The sequence below is a fragment of the Erinaceus europaeus genome, chromosome 17, assembly GCF_950295315.1.
Source record: "Erinaceus europaeus chromosome 17, mEriEur2.1, whole genome shotgun sequence".
NCBI classification, from domain to species: Eukaryota; Metazoa; Chordata; class Mammalia; order Eulipotyphla; family Erinaceidae; genus Erinaceus; species Erinaceus europaeus.
The window spans coordinates 35,265,559-35,286,881 of NC_080178.1; positions in this window are offsets into that span (position 1 = coordinate 35,265,559).

The following is a 21,323-nucleotide window of genomic DNA, read 5'->3' on the forward strand; positions in this document are numbered from 1 at the left end:
GTACTTGTCCCTCATATGCATAATATTACTTTAATCTTTGCATCCTTTCATGTGAGTATAAGACAGACTACACGATAGATGACATAGATAGTTAGATTAGATAGATAGATAGATATGACTCACCTTATTGCTACATATATATATATATATATATATATATATATATATAATCTGCCAGAAAGGAATAGAGGGACAAGGTGACATTCATGAGAGAACATCTAGTTACTCTATCGTTTTATTTGGATTGAATCCCTTACAAAACATGTGTGTGTGTGTGTGTGTGTGTGTGTGTGTGTGTGTGTGGTTTGTTTTTAATAGAAGTAGAGAAAGAGAGAGTGAAAGAGACCACAGCTTGGAAGCTTCCTTCAGTGTGGTGGGGGCTGGGCCCAAAGCTGAGTTGAGCATATAGTAAAGCAGTACACTCCCCTAGTGAACCATTTTACTGGCTCAAAGTAGTATTTCAAGTAGCTGGATTCAGGCACTGTTAAATTCTCTGTGCTTTTAAAATGCTTTGTTCTGGGGCATGAAGTGGTAGATTACTTCCTCACTAACCTAAGGAACTATAAACAAGCAAGTTATCACTCACCTCTTTTCCTTCCTCTCATATCCACCCATTCCCATGGAAACCAGTTTTAACTCACTGTTTTGTTTATCCCATAATACCTAACATGGTGGAGACCATGAACTATGACTCAGTGTGAAGAGACAAGATGGCTGACATAAGACAGCCTATCAAACAACCTGTGACTCGGTGTCATGCCTACCCACTCTGGCCTGTGTGAGTCATAAAGACAGAATCAGTCCACACAAATACAAGTTTGCCAATCATGGATAAGGGGATGAGAATGGCATAAAAACTTTTGTAAACCCAGAAGCCCCATTATCTGTATTTCTAACAAGGAGAGAAAGAGAAACAGAGAGATAGAGAAGAAAGAAATGAAGAGACACATGGTCTTGGAGGTAGTGCAGAGGATAAAGCATTGAACCCTCAAGTATGAGGTCCTGAGTTTGATCCCCAGCAGCACATGTAGCAGAGTGATGTCTGGTTCTTTCTCTCTCCTCCTGTCATTCTCATAATAAATCTTTTAAAAAAATAAATGAAAGCACAAAGCATAATGTAACTACCAGGAGGTAATAAGTTTCTGTGCTTACACTTCTCGCAGAAATTCTAGGGTGTTTGCTGGAGCAAAGAAATGACGTAAGCAATTCAGTGGAACCAAGCTATAGTTATATTTTTAAAATTCTGGCCAATACTTCCCACTAAGAACGTCTGTTCTCATGCAATAAGAACCAGTATGAAAGAAAAGTCTCAAAAATTATACATTTTGCTTTGAAAAAAAATTCCACTACATGATTATTTTAAAATTCACCACGGGGTCCCCCTAGTGTATTTGAAATACAATTTTATTTGTGAAATTTAATTAAACTTCTGTAATTCTAGAGCCAGGATGAATTGCTGAGATAAACATTTTAACTTTATGGTTGAAGGAAAATGAAGTCCAGAAAGGAAAAAGGACCAACCCCCCATGGAGTTGAGCCAGTTGCAACAGAATCAGAAATCAGTTTTTGGATATTGTTATATAGAGAATGAGCTAGTAGTATGTAGTTGGGATGAGAAGCAATTCTACTTACTAGCTAACAATAAATGCAATGCTATTAGCCTTTACTGAGCTCTAGCAGAAGGTAGGCACTTTGTGGGCTAGAAAGTGAAAAGAACAACAGTGAACATATCAGATGCTTTGCTTTTCCTCCTGAAGTTTACAGTCTAGCTTTATTTTATTTTATTTTATTTTATTTTTGCCATAAGAGTTATCCCTAAGACTCAGTGTCTACACACAAATCCACTGCGCCCAACACCCCTTTTTTTCCTTTCTTTTATTTGATAGGACAAAAAGAAGTTGAGAGAGAAGGGGGATAGAAATGCAGAGAGATATATACCTGCAAAATTACTCCACTGCTTGTGAAGCATTTGTCCTGCAGGTTAGGACCAGGGGCTTAAATTAAACCTGGGTCTTTGTTCATGGCAATTTGTGTACTCTGCTGGGTATAATACTGTTGGACCTCTACTCTTTATATTTATAAGCAAGCAAACTCTGAGAACTGGATGATTTGAATAAGACCACTTCAGACAAGCCTGTTGTCAAGGGACATCAAAAACAGTAGTACCCAGATTTCAAATTTGGAATGCTGCATTATGTTGTCTCTGAGGAGTCTAGGATGTACTTACTGGATTAAAGAAGAAACAGTTTGTCTCCTGCACATGATTCAATTCTACTAGCAATCAAAGGGTCGTGCATTAAAAGATTCCCATCCCTAACACAATCACTTTGATATGAGGACCCTGCTTAAGGAAATATTGTTATCATCATTCAAATTTGGGTTCCTAGGTTGCTGCTTCAGATGGAAATAACCTCTGACAATGCCATAGAGATTTTTCCTAAAGCCCCTGGTAATTTCCCGACACCACTTCCAATCCAATATATATATTCCCTTCATTACATAGCAGTATAGAGAATAGGTACAGACAATAATCTATCTGTGTACTTATTTTGTAATGGAAATGCCTGTGTCCTACTTTATTTCTGAACTCACTCTACCTACCTTGCTTATTGCTCAAGTACACCACTCCAAAAGTACCTGACTCATAGTTGATGTCCAGTACATATTTATGGGGTAAATGGAGGTTTGTGGTTCCAGCCACTGGATAAATCCAGTGCAATCTATGATTAAATTCTGTGATGGAGTTATCCAGTTACTCAATCACCATATCCCTTAATGGCCCCCCCCCCCACTTGGGAGGCAGTATCAGCCCCAGAGGTAAAGAGAGTTTGGTGGTAATGTTTTCTTAACAGGAATATTCACTGCTTGTCACCCTTCCTGTTTAATCCAGCAATCTGTTTCCATTTTGATACGGTTGTGATTTTTTTTCCCCTCATTTTTGAGCCTACATCTGTAGAAATGAGAAGTGTTAGAGTAATTTCCATAATAGCAAGTTTCTTACCCCACTCTTGCCAGTTTACATGAAGTGACAATGTTTATTGTGTAGGATATGTACATTATGGTTCCAAAGTCATTTTCTTGGATGTCATCCACTCTGCTTTGTTTCTGCTTGTTACTCTAGCAGAATGATTCTCTCAGGAGAACTAGATTTTTAATAAAAGCACAACACTGTAAAACTGTTTTTAAAGAAAAGTCATTTTTTATGAACTCTACTAACTGTTAGACTACTGAATACATTCCATTTCTTTTTTAATACTTTGTCCCTTCCTGGAGTGACTGGCTTATGGGGGACTATATTGCCTCTTTCTATGGACTCTGCAGCTTTACTGTAACCCTAGCAGTTAGAGGATGCTGAATTCATGTTTAAAGAATATGAGAATAGAAACACACCTACCAATGGTACACTTGGTGAAACATAGCAGCTGCTCTAACCTAATCTGTGTAAAGGTAGCAAAGAAGCTCACTCATTGTGTCAGCACCATGGAAATCAGCTGTTCTGCCAACATTTCCCCTTTTCATATCCTGTTCATTCATCATCATATATATATAGTGGAGGCTGGGAATAAAGCTAGTGACCAAATGAGGGCTGGGTTTGGGGTGGGAAGGGGAACCCACAGTTTTAACCACCACCATCCCTGCTCTCCACCGCACCACCATGAAGACTTAGCCAGAGTGCCAAGCATCCCTGGTTCCAGGAGTGCCCTGGACCTTACCACAAGCTCCATGGATGTCAGCACTCTTCTGGGGGCAATGCCACCCCTGTGAGGTGCCAGTACCCTGATAGAGAGGTGGCCCAGGGCCCCCATGACCCACGGAAGAGACACCCCTTTTAGCCACAGTGAGCCAGTTTTTAAAGTTTTTGTTTTGTTTTGTTGATTTTTTTTTGTTTTTGTCATTCAAGATGCAAGCACTGCCATGGTAATCCCAATAGAAGTTGATTTTTCTCATCTTTCTCTGGAAATGAGTTGTTTTGAATAAGAATAAATTGTACCCCTAAAAATATTAATAATAATAATTGTAATATCACCACTAAGCAGCCTTCCAGTCCCAAATTTTCATTCTTTTATTTATTTGAGAAGGAAAAAGAAAAGAAGATGGGGAAGGGGACAGAGAGACAGAAAAGAAAGACACCATCCCTGAAGTTCTACCCATGGTGCTGCCATGCAGTGCTAGGGGTCCAACCCAGGATTTTACCCTCAGCAGAGTATTTCTGTTTTGTTGTTGTGATTTTTATTCCCACTAGCATTATTGTTAGGGCTTGGTACTTACACAGTGAATTCATGGATCTTGGGGGGGGGGTCTTTGTTTTATTTTTTAGTTTTTGATAGAGATGAAAGAAATTGAGAGGGAAGGGGGGAGACTGGAAATTAATACAATTATTATGCAAAATGACTTTCAAGCCTGAGGCACCGAGATTCAATCCCCAGGACCACTAGAAACAGCTTAACAGTGTTATGGTAAGAGAGTGAGAGAGAAGTAGGTTTTAGTGGCTGGGCAGATGTCTCAGAGGCAGAGCATGTGCCTTACATCCCTCAGGTCCTTGATAGGAACCTTAGCATTACATGAAAGCAAGAAAGACAAAACAAGTGGAGATCTATGGATGGTTGATCAGTACTTTGTTGTCTGTCTTCACCCCATCATCCAAAAAACGATTTTTACATTAAAATAAAGTCTTTAAGGACCAGCAATTCAGGTGAACTGTGTACGACCCAAAACCCAACCAGGTCCATACGTGCTGGAGGAAGCTGATATCTCTCCCTTTCTGCCTCTGTCTCTGTCTTTCTCTTTCTATCTGGAAAAAAAAAAGTCAGAGTTGTGAAGAAAAAGTATATAACGGGAGTTGGGTAGCATAGAGGGTTAAGCGCATTTGGCGCAAAGTGCAAGGACTGGTGTAAGAATCCTGGTTCAAGCCCAGGGCTCCCCACCTGCAGAGGGATCGCATCACAAGCAGTGAAGTAGGTCTGCAGGTGTCTATCTTTCTCTTTCCCTCTCTGTGTTCCCCTCCTCTCTCCATTTCTCTCTGTCCTATCCAACAACGATGACATCAATAACAGCAATAACTACAAGTGCAATAAAAGGAAATAAATAAATATTTAAAAAGATTATAAGAAACAAAAAAGTGTTTAATGTGGCTGTACTCAAGCAAAGATATATTGAAATAAATATTTTGTTATTATCTTTCTGTTTATCATCTTTATTTTTCATTGGTTTTGCCTCATACACTATTACAATCAAATTTTTATAACCATGAGTGTGAAGATTATATTGTTGATGAATTTTATTACAGAGTAAAAAATGGAGGTGCATTATACTTATTATAAAATGTATGCATCGAATTACATTTAGGACTAATTGCATGAGGGTTTTTTTTTGCTAATATTTAACATTTTTATTTTTAATCCTTAACATTTCTTTTTTAAAATTTTTATTTACAAAAGGAAACACTGAAAAAACCATAGGATAAGAAGGATACAAGTCCACACATATCCTACCACCAGAACTCCATATCCCATCCCCTCCCCTGATAGCTTTCCTATTCTTTATATTATAGAAGTTTTCATATATTCTATATCTTAAGCTGATAGTGGGAGATACAGTTCTGAACAAGACAAATAAATGTTTGTCTCCGTTGAGTTTATGGTGTGGGGAAGTGGGCATCAGCATAATTGATTCAGAAATTATTTGCTTCCATATGTAGTACAGCAACAAAAGCAAATTATAGAGAAGACTAGTCTGTTTTATAAAGGTGGAAGTGACTCTAAGGAAGTAATGGTTTTAACTGAGTCATAGAGATAAGCAAGAAACATTAGAAGAACATGAACTAAATCAAAACTTTTCTAAGCACTGCCACAGCAAGAAGCAGAACATAATGAGTTATCTTGCTTATTCTTTATCTTAGTCCATTCAAAGCACTTTCTTATAACAAAGTACCATAGGCTGAGTGGCTAATAAACAGCAGAAACTTCTAAGGACCCAAGACTGAGAAGTCTGAGATCTCAGTTCTGGTAAATTTGGTGTCTGATAAGGCCCTTTTTAAAAACCTATACTAGTTCAGAGATGACTGTCTTTCCCTTTCTCATATGAAGAAGGTCAATGGAATTCTCTGGACCAGAGGTGGATAAAAGGGGGTGACCAGTTACATACATTTAGAATACTCTACATGAAAGATGACACTGTTTTAAAAATTGTACTGGATTGTGATGGAAATAGTTATGAAAAACATTTAGGAGTTGGAAGATACTGAACTTTGTGACTACTTGGATATGGAAGTAGGGGAAAGATCATTGTCAATGTTTTTTCCTGGGTTAGGTCATGAGCAACTGAAGGAATTATCAGTCAATGAGACAGAGAAGAGGCAGAGGCAAACTGGGCTTACTGCTATTTCTCATGTCCTTATCTCTCTACCACCTCTTTCTCCTGAGCCAGACTCACATGTATTTTAACTCTCTGAGGCACAATTGCAAAGTCTTCCTTTTACTGTTCCTTGTAATTGGAATAATCTTTCCTGAATATCTGTATGACTTTTCTTAGCTTCACCATATGTATTTCTTCTCTACAGCCCTCTAAAATAGTATCCCTGTTATAACCTAACCATGTTTTGCTTCATACTGCATCAAAGAAGGCTTCTTTCCCTGAGAAAAATTGTATACCTATTCTTTTTGCCTGTCACTTTTCTCTAGAATATGCATCCTATGAAAGCTGAAATTTTCTATATCTTGTTCAATGCCTAAAATAGGACTAGATACTGAAGAAATACTTAGTAGATGCTTTCAAAGTGAATTCATGCATTAAAAAAGAATTTTTGTCCAGCCATGACAATATCTCCCCAGACAATAACTAGGATCCACCTACATATCAGATTTCAGGCTCAGGGAAAAAAAATAAACTAATATAGCCACAAGCCCTTTGGAATATAGCTAAAATATGCCTACTAGCTATCTACAGAATAGAGACCCCCCCCCCCAACCCTTTATCTGCACTACTCAAGCCTTTAGGTTCATGATTAATCAATAACTTGCTTGGCTTTATATGTTAACTCTCTTTTCAGCCACCAGGTTCCAGATGCTACCATGATGCCAACCAGATTTCCCTGGACAGACAACCCCACCAATGTGTCCTGGAGCTGCAATTCCCCAGAACCCTACTCCACTAGGGAAAGAGAGAGGCAGGCTGGGAGTATGGATCAACCTGTCAACGCCCATGTTCAGTATCAAGGGAGGGGATGTGATATGGAGTTCTGGTGCTGGGAATTGTGTGGAGTTGTACCCCTCTTATACTATGGTTTTGTCAGTGTTTCCTTTTTATAAATAAATAATAAAATGAAATTAAAATTTAAAAAATAATTTTGCAAAACCTTTAATAGCCTGATAAGCATCTAGTACTTATTTTCATTATCTTTAAGCTTACTTTTTTAACATTTGTGTAATCACTTTAAGTAATTTATTTCTATAGTACATAACATATGTGTTATTTATATGAAGTATGTTATTTTAATGTGAATTTCTTCTCATATCTTCTAGAGTCTGTGTTCTAGTTCCAGCTTATCCCTCACATTACAGAAAAAATAAACTTTCAGAAATGGAGCTCGTCAAATCCTATAACTTACAAGAAAATGTCTATGTGGTCCGGGAGGTGGCACAATGGATAAAGCACTGGATTCTCAAGCATGAGGTCCCAAGTTCAGTCCTCGGCAGCAAGTGTACCAGAGTACTATCTGGTTCTTTCTTTCTCTCCTCCTATCTTTCTCATTAATAAATAAATAAAATCTTAAAAAAAAAAAAAGAAAAAGAAAAGAAAATGTCTAAACTTCAGAATGAAGTATTACAAGGTTCTTTGAAACCTGGGCTCAATTCATCATTGCACTTTCATTTTATACAACTCCCCTCCATTCATTATATATTCAACTTCCACTAGTATATTCATCAACCCTTCAGTTGCCATGTTTTTCCATATCTGTATACATATGTATCTATGTCTTGTATATCTTTTTGCCAACTGTAAGATGGATATCCTCATTTTTTTGTTCAAACTCCACTTTCTGTTCATGACTCAATTTGTGAAGCATACTTGACCTCTCCAAGATAATTGAATTCTTCCAGCTTTCCATTTTTGTGGTTATTTATTTATTCATTTATTTCAAGAAGAAAAGAGAAACCAGAATACTGCTCTGTTTTGGCTTCTGGAAGTGCAAGGATTGAACTTGGGGCTCCAGGCATACAAGCCCTGTTCACTAATGCAGCAGGCTATCTCCCTTGCAAAACTAGAGATTGATGTGTGACTTCACTACTCTCAAACTGATTTTTTCATTCAAAAAAAGAAACAAAGAGCAAAGACAGACACCACAGCAGTAGCACCATAGCATTTCAATGCTATGCCATGTCCAACATGGTGCCAGGGTTTGAACCTGGGTCATGAACACAGCAAGGCGTGTGCTCTGTCTGATGCTTTCTCTCCCTCTCCCTCTCCCTCTCCCTCTCCCTCTCCCTCTCCCTCTCCCTCTCCCTCTCCCTCTCCCTCTCCCTCTCCCTCTCCCTTTCCCTCTCCCTCTCTCTTCTCCCCTTATAACTTTTTCAACATAGTCTACCAAGGTATAAAAAGCAGACTCCATTAGAATTATATATATAGATCCTGGGGGCCAGGCAGTAGCACAACAGATTAAGAACACAGGGCGCGAAGTGCAAGGACCAGAGTAAGGATCTGGATTCGAGCCCCAGCTCCACACATGCAGGGGGTGGGGGTGGGGTTAGCTTCGCAAGCAGTGAAGCAAGTCTGAAGGTGTCTATCTTTCTCTCCCCTCTCTATCTTTCTCTCCTCTCTCGATTTCTCTCTGTCTATCCAACAATAATGACAGCATTAACAACAATAATAATAACAGTAAACAGCGAGGGCAACAAAAGGGAAAAAATAGCCTCCGGGAACAGAGGATTCATAGTGCAAGCACTGAGCATCAGCGATAGTCTTGGAGGCAAGGGTGGGGGGAAGAATTATTCATATATATATCTGACTTTGTCACTAAACTGTAAGTTACTTAAAGTAGGGACTATGTCAAAATCATTCTTTAATCACTGATAATAAACAGGCCAGGAGGGTTTCCTGACAGATTTCTTGCGCCTTTGGCAATTTAGTGGTATTTAGTATAGCAATGTCATGCCTCTGGCTCTCAAACTTCCACTCCCTACTTTATACACAGGGCAGACATGATTAAATCAAGATACTCTTCCTTGGAAAACCACCCCCCAGGAAGCCATTTCTAATCTCTCAGACTTATTGCTAAAAACTAAACTATACCTGTTTTCTATTTCTTTGAGTCTCTATGACTTGGCAGATGCTAAATGCATGTTTACAGAAGAGATGTTCATTTCAGAACAATTTACAATAAGCAGCAATTATATACACATATATACAGTGTAGATTACATTAGCTGTTTGGTATTACTAAAAAAGAGAAAAAAACACTTTTAAAAACCAAATAGTCACTAAATCACCTGATTGTACCCTTTATCTCAGCATCACCACTGACTTACCTCTTTCCTAGATCTACAGGCCAGCTACCTACTCCCTATTGGATCATCCTCTTGTTCTTTGTGAATGCACTTCTGAAGTAATTCAGCTCCATTTTGTAGTTTAAATATTTGTTCTTGCTTTTGCTTTACAATTCTAGACATCATATCTCCTGAGTTTATGTTCTGGGTGACTCATTTAAAATTTTGCCTAAATGGATAAATGAACATTTATGCTTCTGAGAAAAATGGTCTAGGATGTTGAATACATTTGTTAATTAGATAATTTCTATCTATACAGATCCATTTTTCTAAATCTAGTGGCAATAACATCTAAAACTGCCCTCTCTTCCAGCAGTGTGTATGATTGTGATTTTTTTTTTTTTTTCTGAGGAGGACATGAATTAGGTAAGAGGATCAGAAAAAGGATTTAGGTATCTAGGTAATTTAATAGTTTGAGAATCTTAAGGGAAATTCCAAACACTGTTTTGCTTTAAAATAATATTGAAGCTTATTTTAAAATAAATGTTTGAGTGCTTCTATCTTAAAAATAATACAGTTGTCCAAGCTGAGTCTTGGGGGCTTAGGTGGTTGAATATTCCCCAAAACCCTGAGTTACTATTTTGACTGTAAATGTCTCATGCCCAATAATACAGCAGTTTAGGAAATAAGTTAAGTTAAATTGGTGCTCAGACCTATTTTGTAAATATCTTGTTATGGGGAGGTGGGGCGGAAGCACACCAGATCAAGCGCACATAGTGTGAAGCTCATGCATCCAGGTTTGAGACTTCAGCTCCCCACCTGCAGGGAGGCCACTTCACAAGTGATGAGACAGGTCTGCAAGTGTCTATCTTTCTCCCCCCCCCCCATCTTGGCCTCCTCTCTCAACTTCTTTTCTTTAATTTTTTTTACCTTTATTTATTTATTGGATGGAGACAGCCAGAAATTGAGAGGGAAAGGGGTAATAGAGAGAGCAGCCCTACTTCACTACTAGCAAAACTTTCCCTCTACAGGTGGGAACCAGGGCCTTGAACCCAAGTACTTGCATATTGTAACATGTGGACTCAACCAGGTGTGCCACCACCTGGTCTCTGTCACTCAATTTCTCTCTGTCCTAACCAACAACAACTACAGCCAAAAACAGAAACGGCAACAACAACAATGGGGAAAAAAAACTTGACTACCAGGAGCAGTGGATTCATAGGGCAGGCACCTAGCCCCAGTGATAATCCTGGAGGCATAATAATAATAATAATAATGAATTCTGTTATTAATATTTCTCACTAACCCCCTTACATTTGCCTAGGTTTTGTTACCTATAAAAGAGGGAAAATTCCCACAACATGAAATTTCTGGACTCTATGTTTTTACTTGTATACTTACAATTATATTCTTGTTTTAGAGAGTTTGGTAAAGGAGATACTAAATATTAGTCCACAAACTCACCCATTGTATTCTAAAAATCATAGCTGGTGTTCATACCATCTAACTCCTTTCCAACCCAACAGGTCCAGATAGGCACCTATTAATTTTGTAACTATGACATATATGTGTATGTATACTGCCTACAAGGTAATCCTGCTGCAAAAAAAAGGGAATACAGTCTAGAATTGTTTAATATGAATGTTGGATATCTCAGCACAGTTGAAGTAAAAACAGTCACTTCACTGATGTTCTTCAACTAAGATAATGTAGCAAAAAGATCAAGACACATATAGTCAAGTCTGAGACTTACCAAGAACTATGTGTGTGACCTTGAGCAAATCACCTTGATTCTCTTTGAGTCACTTCTCAAATCTGTAAAGTGAGGGGGTTGGATTAGATTACTTTTAAGGGCCCTTATCACTGGCAGATTCTAAATCTGAATTGCTTTAGCCCTAATTTAGAGAATGATTTCTCATTGCCTCTTCCATGCAGCACCATCTTCCAAAGCATCCTATATAAAGACGGATAGTATCTTGTTATTTTTTCCTTGCTTTGGTGCTATTAAGTAGGGTGACTCACAGGACTGGGTTGCAGCTGGGGGTTCAGAAACTATCCATTTTAAAGAGAGTCTGAAGGACAAACAAAACTAAGGGGCATCAGTTTGTCATTCCTAATTGGCTACCTCCTATAGTAATTCCAAAGAAATATACAACCTGGCAAAACAAAACAAAACAAAACAAAAAACAAACAAAAGCAGAAAATTTTGTGAGCAAAGAGAGCTCCATTTCCACAACCCAGACCTTGTTATAGATAAGGGCTTTTACACACACACACACACACACACACACACACACACACACACACTTTGTTTATCCTTTATTTTCATCTGCTCAGTTTCTCAACCCTCAAATTTATAAATCATCCTTTTTCTCTCTCTCTTTTTTAGTCATATGACACTAAGGGAAAGGGTTGTTTCTGGAGAAATATCTAAATGAGATTCCTTTGTTATTTGTTATGAGGAAAGAGGGGGGGTCAACAAGATAATTCAACTAGGAATGCGCCTGCTTTGCCAAATACGTAACTTTGAGCCTAGCCTCAACCACACTGGAGAAAGCTTCAGTGATCTGATGTCTTCCTGTCTCTCAGTCTCTTTCTTTCTACCTGGAAAAAAAATGGCCCAGTGTGATGTAACTCTGGAAATATCCAAATGAAGAAGAAGAAGGTGGAGGAGGGTGTCGGGCAGCCCCCCTGCTCCATCCTCCATTGCTGACACTATGGTCTGTTTACATAATCATTGTTTTGCCTGAAAGATCCCCACCTTTGATCTATCTTCTTTCTACCTGGAGACCCACCCTGCCTGCAAGGTACATTAATCCCGCCAATTAAAACCTTAGCAACCATTGCTGAGGAAGCTTTCTACCTTCCTGCTCTTTCCTTTTCTCCACCCCCTTTCCTAGCCATTTCCTTTTCACACTTGCCACTTCCGGTTCTAAATATATGAAAGCGTTGTCTCTGATCAATAAAGACAAATTGCGTTCCTTCTTTGCCTCAAGTTCCTGGTTTCTCTCCCTCATTGCTGAGTAAGCAGCAGCTCAGGTTGGCTCCAGTTGAGTTCTCTCCAACCCAGAGAGCATGTGCCCGGGAAGAAACACCCTCACGCTAGCCCAGCAGGAGGGAGGGGGGAGACAGAGGAAAAAGAGAAGGGGAAAAAGGGGAAAAAGATGTGGAAATAAAGAGTGAAGAAAGGATTAGAAGGAATAAACCCCAAAGTTCAGAAGAGAAGGGAAAAGATGTGATCTGGCAAAAATCAAAATAATACTTTGGAGAATCACAATTGCTATATATATATATATATATATATATATATATATATATATATATAATTTTTTTCTGAGATTGGGTGCTAATTATTCAGGTCATTGTTTAACTAATTTGATACAACTTTAATAATCTGAAAAGTGTTGTAATATTCAGAGAGAGAGAGAGAGAGTTTACATGTACACTCTGAAAACAGGTCCAGGGATAATACCAGCATGTGATATGACTGACTCCAAGTTTCACTCTGTTTCTCAGTTCTGTCTTCCTATAGGTTCCCTCTATTCAAAGGAAAGCTCTCCCTTTAGAGTATCAAAATGTCAGTAGTTGTATTTTGACAGCCCCAGAAAGAATCTCTCAGGTTCATACCATGGGATCACATGCACATTCCCAAACCTACCTCCCTGAGTGTCAAGGTGGTGTGTTCATCAAACTAGTCAAGATCTTGTACTGTTTTTGAGGTTGGTAGGTGGGTAATGACACCCAAGCCACATAAACTGGGAGATATGTTAGATGGTCTCCCCAGAGGAATAAAAAGATTTTGTTAACAGATAAATAGATTATGTGGGGGGAGGCGTGGTAGCCTCCCTGGTTGAGAGAATGTTACAGTGTGCAAAGACCAGGGTTTGAGCCCCAGCCCCCTTTACCTGCAAGAGGAAAGATTTGTGAGTGATGAAGCAGTGTTGCAGGTGTCTCTCTGTCTCACTTCCTCTCTGCATAAGTACCACGCGCTAACCGATTGTGCCACTGGAACTACGCTCTTCCTCTCTATTACCCCATTTCCTCTCCAATTCTGGCTATCTCTATTCAATAAATACAAATAATTTTTAAAAGTCAAATGGCTCAATGTTAGAAATATAAAGAAATAGAAAATAGGTTGTGAATAGGCATAAACAGTAAATGTTCATGTTAGTGAAAAATTTTAATTTGGAAAATATCCCAAGGAACATGAAAGAGAGGAAGAACAAACAAAAATCTAGTAGCAAAAAACTCGATCAATAGCCCCCTTCTCGTGTGCTGCCCTAGCCCACCTCCAGATGTCACTTCTCTTTCTCTTTTCCCACACAGAAACTGCCCTGACCATCAGGGCGGTGAGAAGGGGCTAGGAACCTAAAAGATCTGGAATAAAAGGGACACGAGACACGAAAGAATGACAGCAAGACAGGTTTCTGATCAAGCCGCAAAATTTTATTGTGTACACAGGCATTATAAGGCTTTGGGGAAGGGGGGGAAGTGCTGGAGGAGGGGGAGCAATCTTCAAAGGGGAATGTTCCTTGCAACATACAATGGATGAAATCATGTTTGCTACCACAACTATGTGTTGTGTCACTATTTCTGATAAATGGTCTACCTGAGGGGAAAATGGCCTGCCCAGGGGGGGAGAATGAAACTTGTCTCGAGGGCTTCCATTGTTTCAAAGCTTATCATCTATCAAGCAGAGAAATGGTTCCTGGCATCTCATCCCTTCGTTATAATTTAACTTGAGGCAGGAAATTGGGGTGAGGAGCAGAGACCTTACCAGCAGGTTTGGTGGGCATAACCAGAGGGGAGAAGTATTGACCCGATTCCTCCTGCGGGGTGGGTGCAAAAACCAATCTTCCTGCATCTTATAAGGCTCTCGGTGTCTTTTTGGGGAGGGGAAGCAGAGCCACAGTTTCCAGGGAAACAATTTTTTGTTGCTGACACCAACCTCCATGCAAATTAGGTTTGCTTCACGGGGGACTCAGAGGTGGACTATAGGGTCCTCCCCCTGCAGTGCTTTGCCTTGCACCCCTTACTGGTGTCCTTGCCCTGCCAAGGTTGGATGTCTCGATGCATAATTCTGAGTTTTATGCCATCCGAAAGGGAGGTCTGTCATCCTCAGGTTCAGCCAGGCCTCTATCAGCCAAATCAAGTCTGTGATAATGTATTTGCAAAGGTTTTGTTGCCAAGGAGTCAATCTGCCGTTTTGTAAAATCAGTAATCTTATTAAAAATAAAGGGTCTTAAGGTAATAATTAACAAAAGACTAATAAGGGTCCCATAAGGGGCTCTGTAGTGACTCAAGACTATTTGTGGTGGAGTCTATAACCTGTTGTAATTTGTCAGAAAATTCATGGGAGGAATATATAGAGTGTCCTAGCATGCCACCAGCAAGTCTAAGGGAAGCAATTAGTGGATGTGATGTCCAGGGGAAGAAACACAGCATGTCTGGTCTTCTGGTGGTGAAATTTTTCTTCTTCATAGAGGGTCAGCTGTGGAACAAGCAAAACTAGGAGGCAAGGACCAGGTAGAGAAGAATTGACATGAAAATATAGGATGGTGTTGTACCAAAACACAGAGGAGGTACATACACATTAGGTGAGGTTCCTTGAACATGAGGAATATTTTGAGAAAAGTGAGCAGTCAATAAACATGCAAAGATGAAGTCAGCAGTGGTAGGTCAGCAGAAATAGAAGACTTGGATAGGCTGGTGTGGTTAGCTGGAGTATATACTGCCATGGCGTCCTTTGTGGTAAGGAATTGCCAACAGGGACCCTGTGGATTTTGTAAGAGCAATAATGTCATCCACCATAATAAAAGGAAAACAAACATGGACATTCAGTGTCGAAAAAGAGAAAAAGGAAATATGTCTCTAACTGGAAAAGTGGGTGGCTTTGTCAATGAGATACAATAAATGGACAATTCGAATTTTTGTAAATATTAAAAAGGTTTAGTATGTTACTTCATTGACACTTTAGCCAACTGAATACTGGGGGGTGCATTCCTCTTTTTTTTTTTGAGCTTAAGGGTTTTAGTTTTTTTTGTTTGAGCTGTAGCCCACATAAATTTAGAAAAAATACCAACTGAGAAAGAAAAAAATGTTTTTGTTTACTAAACATGGGCAGGTGAATTACATCAATCTGCCAGAGAGCATTGGCTTTTATCAGTGGAAATTAATCTTAAAAGTCTGAATAGCAGGATCTTAATTAAACAATGCAGGAGCCAGTAAAGTGCTCTCACTATGGCAGGTCAAGCGTTAAAATTTTAAGAGGCTTGTAAAAAAATGAGAAAAATTTTAGGATATGAGTGACTTTAGGAGTCATCACACATCCATAAATAAAAAATGAAAAATGTTTAGTTTTAAATCTTATCATATGAGCAGTCAGTTCTTCATGTGCAGATGTACCTATAATTATTTACTTAGGGAGAGAACTTGTACCAACTTAATTGATGATCTAATGGTTAGAATTGGCTTGAGTTCTTTCATATGATTTTAGAAGGCTCTTTATTAGAATATACCAATATGTTATAGAAAGTCAATACCTAATGTGTTGACATGATAAAATGTTTACCATTTTAGCATTATTTTAAACTGATTAGACAGTTTAAGTACAATACTATAACTTTAGTTTACTAAGATCTTTACTCATCACAAGGCTATCATGAGTAAGCATATATATAAAACTCTTAATAGATTTTGCTCCTTAGAACTCTAATATGGCAACTTAAAAAGCTAAAACAAAACCTCATAGTTTAAATGTTCAAAATATTAATTTTGTTAAATCAGGATTTGCCAAAACAAATCTTCTATCAGACCAGAAGCACAATGTATTACCTTAATTTATCAAGAATAAACCTCTGGCAGTGTCTTAAAACAAACCAGATAATTTTTAAAAGCAGAAAGATATAAAGAGGAAAACCAGAGCAAAAGCCTCTGGCATGTAAATAATTAACATAACCATTGTGTTATCTTTTACTAACCCAAGCCAGTCTTAAACAATTTTAAGTAAAATGTTAAACTTTGTTTGTTAGGATCTTTGTTTATCACAAAGCTATCACACCCTTAGGGCAGCTATGAACAAGGGTGGGTACACAACTTAATTGATCTTTCACTTTGATTTGGATAGGTAACTTAAAAAGATAAAATAAACCTTATAGCTGAAATGTTAAAATAAATTTTTACTGTTAACATTTCTTTTAGATGACCATTTTACACTAAATAATTTTGTCGAATCACATTTGCCAAATGAAAATTTTTTATCAGGCCAGGAATAGAACGTTTAACCCTTTTTTTCTTGGCAAGGCCACTGCTCTACACTGACTAGGTTATTAGAAAGCCAGTTCAAACATGGAATTAACAAATTAACAAACAGTGGCAGTTGGTATTGGGGTGCTGGTAATATTTACAATTTTTACAAGAGTGAGAGAGATTGCAGAGGTGTTTTACCAAGCCTAAAGATCTCAGAAAATCTTTTAACTAATGAATTGATGCTGATATTAGCTATCAGAAGGACGAAACTGTCCTATATTTTACTTTGGTAAAGGTGTGCCAACTCTATGAGTCGGGATCATTAAAACCAAATTTAGCTTAACTAAATCTTATTTAAAAATTAAAACAAACTTTAGTTACTTAGGGGTTAACACACATTAATGAAAACAAGGTTAGCACAGACTTAAAACATACATTCTTGGTAAAGAAAAATTTTCCCTTTGAAAAGCGGCTTTCGGATTTCTAACTCACAGCCTCCCAGGAGGGGTGTTTGTGGCTAAGAATGATTGACTGAAGTGTTTGCCAATCTGTGGAGCAGGAGCTCTGTGCCATGATTGGCTGTGCGGGTGGAACAGGCGGGCTTAGTTTACCGCCATGCAGAGAAAGATCTTTGGAAGTTCTTTTTCTGGGCTAAGGTACATTTTACAGTTTTAAAGAAACAAATCATTAAATTTCTATCAAAAGTGTGTACTGGTTCTCTGATTAATAGCTTTTAAGTTAAAGAGAACATCTTGTTTGATTGATTTCATTCTTTCTCTAAATAGCTTGCTAGCCAGATTAGATCTCACTCAGAGCTGGTTTAACACTTTCTGAGAGTAGAGGGAAAAAAGCTGGATCTTTTTTTGGCTTGCTAGTTTTAAGATAATGCCAAAACAAGAGCCCACAGTTCTTTAACTAATTGTAAATGTTCTCATTTTTCTTCTATTAATTATCTAAGGGAAGCTGTTTTTCGTACTAATTGAGTTTTAGCCTTGGTGGTCTAATCAGTATTGTTGGCCAAGTCAAGAACCGGAGCACAAAACGGAGGGGCGGTGGTGTAGGGAGGCAGTCTGGACAAGGAAGAGCATAGGGGTTAGGGTTAGCCAGTTTGAGCCTGGCTCCGAGTAACAGGGAAAGCCAAAACCGGTTTAGATTTGGATGGTTTAGTTTTAGTTTTAGGGATTGGGCTTAGGTTTTTTGGGCTTAGGTTTTTTGGTGAGGCTAAAAATGTAAGTTCTTCTGTAACTGCAGCTATTTCTTTCACTAATTGAAGCTGCTCTCTCCGGTCAGCAAGGACCTTGCGGAGGGTGGAAATTCCTGTAAGGGCTCCTGAGCGTGCCTGCCTGACAGAGGGATTGTCAAGGAGAGGGTCAGGCTGGAGAGCGGGGGCATGGATATAGGGAGGGGGATTAAAGGGAGGAGAACACCAATCAGGATTGTGGTATTTGGCAGCCTCTTTTTCTAGCAAAGCCTCATCCTCCGCGGGAAGTGCTTCAGGAGAGGGGGGGTTTTGTGGGAGGTTTTGTAAAACTGGATAGAGGCGGGGGAAAAAATGCTGGGTTTCATCCTCATGTGAATTAGCAATAGGAGGGTCAATAAAGGGAGCTTTAGTAAGTGAGTTGGGACCTGTAGGGAGGGGAACAGGGCTTTTACTTTCATCGGGTGCTGGGAGGCTTTTATTTTAACTGGGTACTGGGGGATCAAGATCAATAACCACAGAAGGGCATGGGGATGGGGTCTTTGTCCTGGACGGTGGATGAGAAAGTTGCCGGAGGACCTTTTCACCCTCTGTAATAAGGTTTTTAATATCAGGGTGGTTATTATAGATTTTTAAGATATCATTAATTAAATTCCAGTAACAAAAGGCAGAAACAGGTACACGTTCAGGACCAAAAGACTGATAGTAATCATTAAGACAGTCACCAATTCTCCTCCAACGTTTCTCATCTATAGTGCCTTCCTGGGGGAACCAGGGGCAAAGATTTCCAATATAGTCTAAAAACTTCTTTAATTCTTTCTTTTTAACCCTAGTTCCTCGTGTCTTGAGTGACTCCTTGAGTCCTTTAATGAATAAATCTTGTTTGCTAAATTCATGTCCCATGGTTTTGCTTACCTCAGCCACTGTGAACACCCTTCCAGATGCGACTCATGGTCGGGTATTTCCGTGGCGATCTCTGCGAGTCTTTGCGTTACCCCCTCGGCCACGGTGACTCAGTGAATTCGGATAGGCCTATCCTCTTGATCAGCGGAGTTCCTAGGTCTAGAAGGCTTCTTCTCCCCACGCTCGGGCGCCAGATGCCCTGACCAGCAGGGCGGTGAGCAGGGGCTAGGAACCTAAAAGATCTGGAATGAAAGGGACACAAGACACGAAAGAACGACAGCAAGACAGGTTTCTGATCAAGCCGCAAAATTTTATTGTGTACACAGGCATTGTAAGGCTTTGGGGAAGGGGGGGAGTGCTGGAGGAGGGGGAGCGATCTTCAAAGGGGAATGTTCCTTGCAACATACAATGGATGAAATCATGTTTGCTACCACAACTATGTGTTGTGTCACTATTTCTGATAAATGGTCTACCTGAGGGGAAAATGGCCTGCCCAAGGGGGGGAGAATGAAACTTGTCTCGAGGGCTTCCATTGTTTCAAAGCTTATCATCTATCAAGCAGAGAAATGGTTCCTGGCAAGAAACCTTAATACCTAACAACCCTCTCACATGTACACAAAACAGTACTGTTCTACCTTTAGACTTAGATAGTTCCTTTTTCATTTGCTCTGCAAAGTAAAAAAAAAAACAAAAACAAAAAACCCCTAGACTCAGGTAACACCTCTTCAGAAAGCAAGAAATTTCAGGGATTATCTTTGTTACTTGAACTCATACACCTATGCATGCAACTTCTTAAACTACAATTTTCAAATATTTGTAGTACTTTAGCCTAGGGAAATTTTAATACCAGCTGCTGAGGTGATACAGTCTCTTTTTATGGGCTTGTTTACAAAATGCTTGTTTTGTAGTTTTGTTCTTTGCTTTTGTATCTTGTAGTTAATTACCCACTAAAATCTTATTTTCATAATGTTTATCACACTTAACATTATACAAATGCATAATAATTTTTTTAGCAATCACCAAATTGTCAGCTATTTAGAGTGTTTCCATTTGTTGTCATAGTATAAGTAATGTGACATTAATATGACAACATTATGTCCATACCCATTGTGTTTTTCTCTGAGCATTGCCTTAGCAGCTATTCCTACAATTGTAATGTCTTATCCAATGGGGTGTGAACAATTTTATGGTTCTTGATACCATTTGCCAAGTAGCTTTTCAGAAATGCTAAAACCATGAGCTTTCTACTAGCATAATATCAGGATGGAATAAGGTCATTCTTATTTTCTGAGCATTCCCTTCTGTGCCCTTTGATGCAGAAGCTATTGAGCTCTGAATAAACCAATTGTAAAGCAAGGAGTGATATGCTACTTTTTCCAAGGTATTAGATGTTAAAGCTTTCTAGGAAAAAGCAATAAAGATAGTAATTATACTCCATTTTGTTTATCCTTTATTTTCATCTGCTCAGTTTCTCAACCCTCAAATTTATAAATCATCCTTTTTTTCTCTCTCTTTTTTCCTTACCACTTCTCCTATTTAATTTTAGACCTACTCCAATCACTTATAATTCTAGCATGCAACCTGAGTCTGTATGCTTCTCTTCACTTCTTTGAAGAAGACTTTCCAGAGATTAAACCATCATCTCTAGCCTAGACTATAAAGATGTTTTTTTCAACTGCTTTCCAAATGATTCTCCAAGTAGAAAGAAGCCTGAGTGGTCTTTTCAACATGTAAAGCAATGAAAGCATCTCCCTGCTTAGCTGGACCCCTCTTACATCTTCAGCTTTACCTCTGTCACTTTCTTTGCACTGTCAAGTCTTCAAACATTCTGGATTCTTTCTGATCCTTAAGCATTTTAAGGGTAATCCTGTCTTCAGATCTTGTATGTTTTGTTCTTTCAGTTCATTTAGATCTCAACTCACATAACACCTCCACAGTGAAGCTTTACTAGCTGTTCAGTCTTAGAGAACTTGCCCTTAACCCACTCATTTTTTATGTATCTTACTTCCAGACTTGTAATTTCAAAACATAACAGAATATAACTGACATCTCATGAAAGAAAGTGCAGATATCTTAATCCTCTTTTCAAGTCTCTCTGATCCACACTAGTTCTCCTGTCTATTTTTTTAAGACAAATTACCATCATCCACCAAAATACACACACACACACACACACACACACACACACACACATCAAATTATGCCTCATTGCTGTATTTCATCTTTCTCATATTTTCCCTAATTTTGTTCCCTCAGAGTGAGGATTTACTTACCATAGAAATACAGCTCATTTTTCAAGCCCTTTCTTAAATAACATATAATGTTTTCAAAGAAGACTTTTTACCTTTCCAAGCAAAAATGAATAAAGCTGACAGAGACCCCAAATTAACTGGTGATATCTCCTGAGTAATAATTCTAAAGTAGTATTCAGGCTATCAGAGAAGAAGGTCTGTGATCAATTAGTCATGTCTGCCTTGGGCTTAGGAGTAAGAG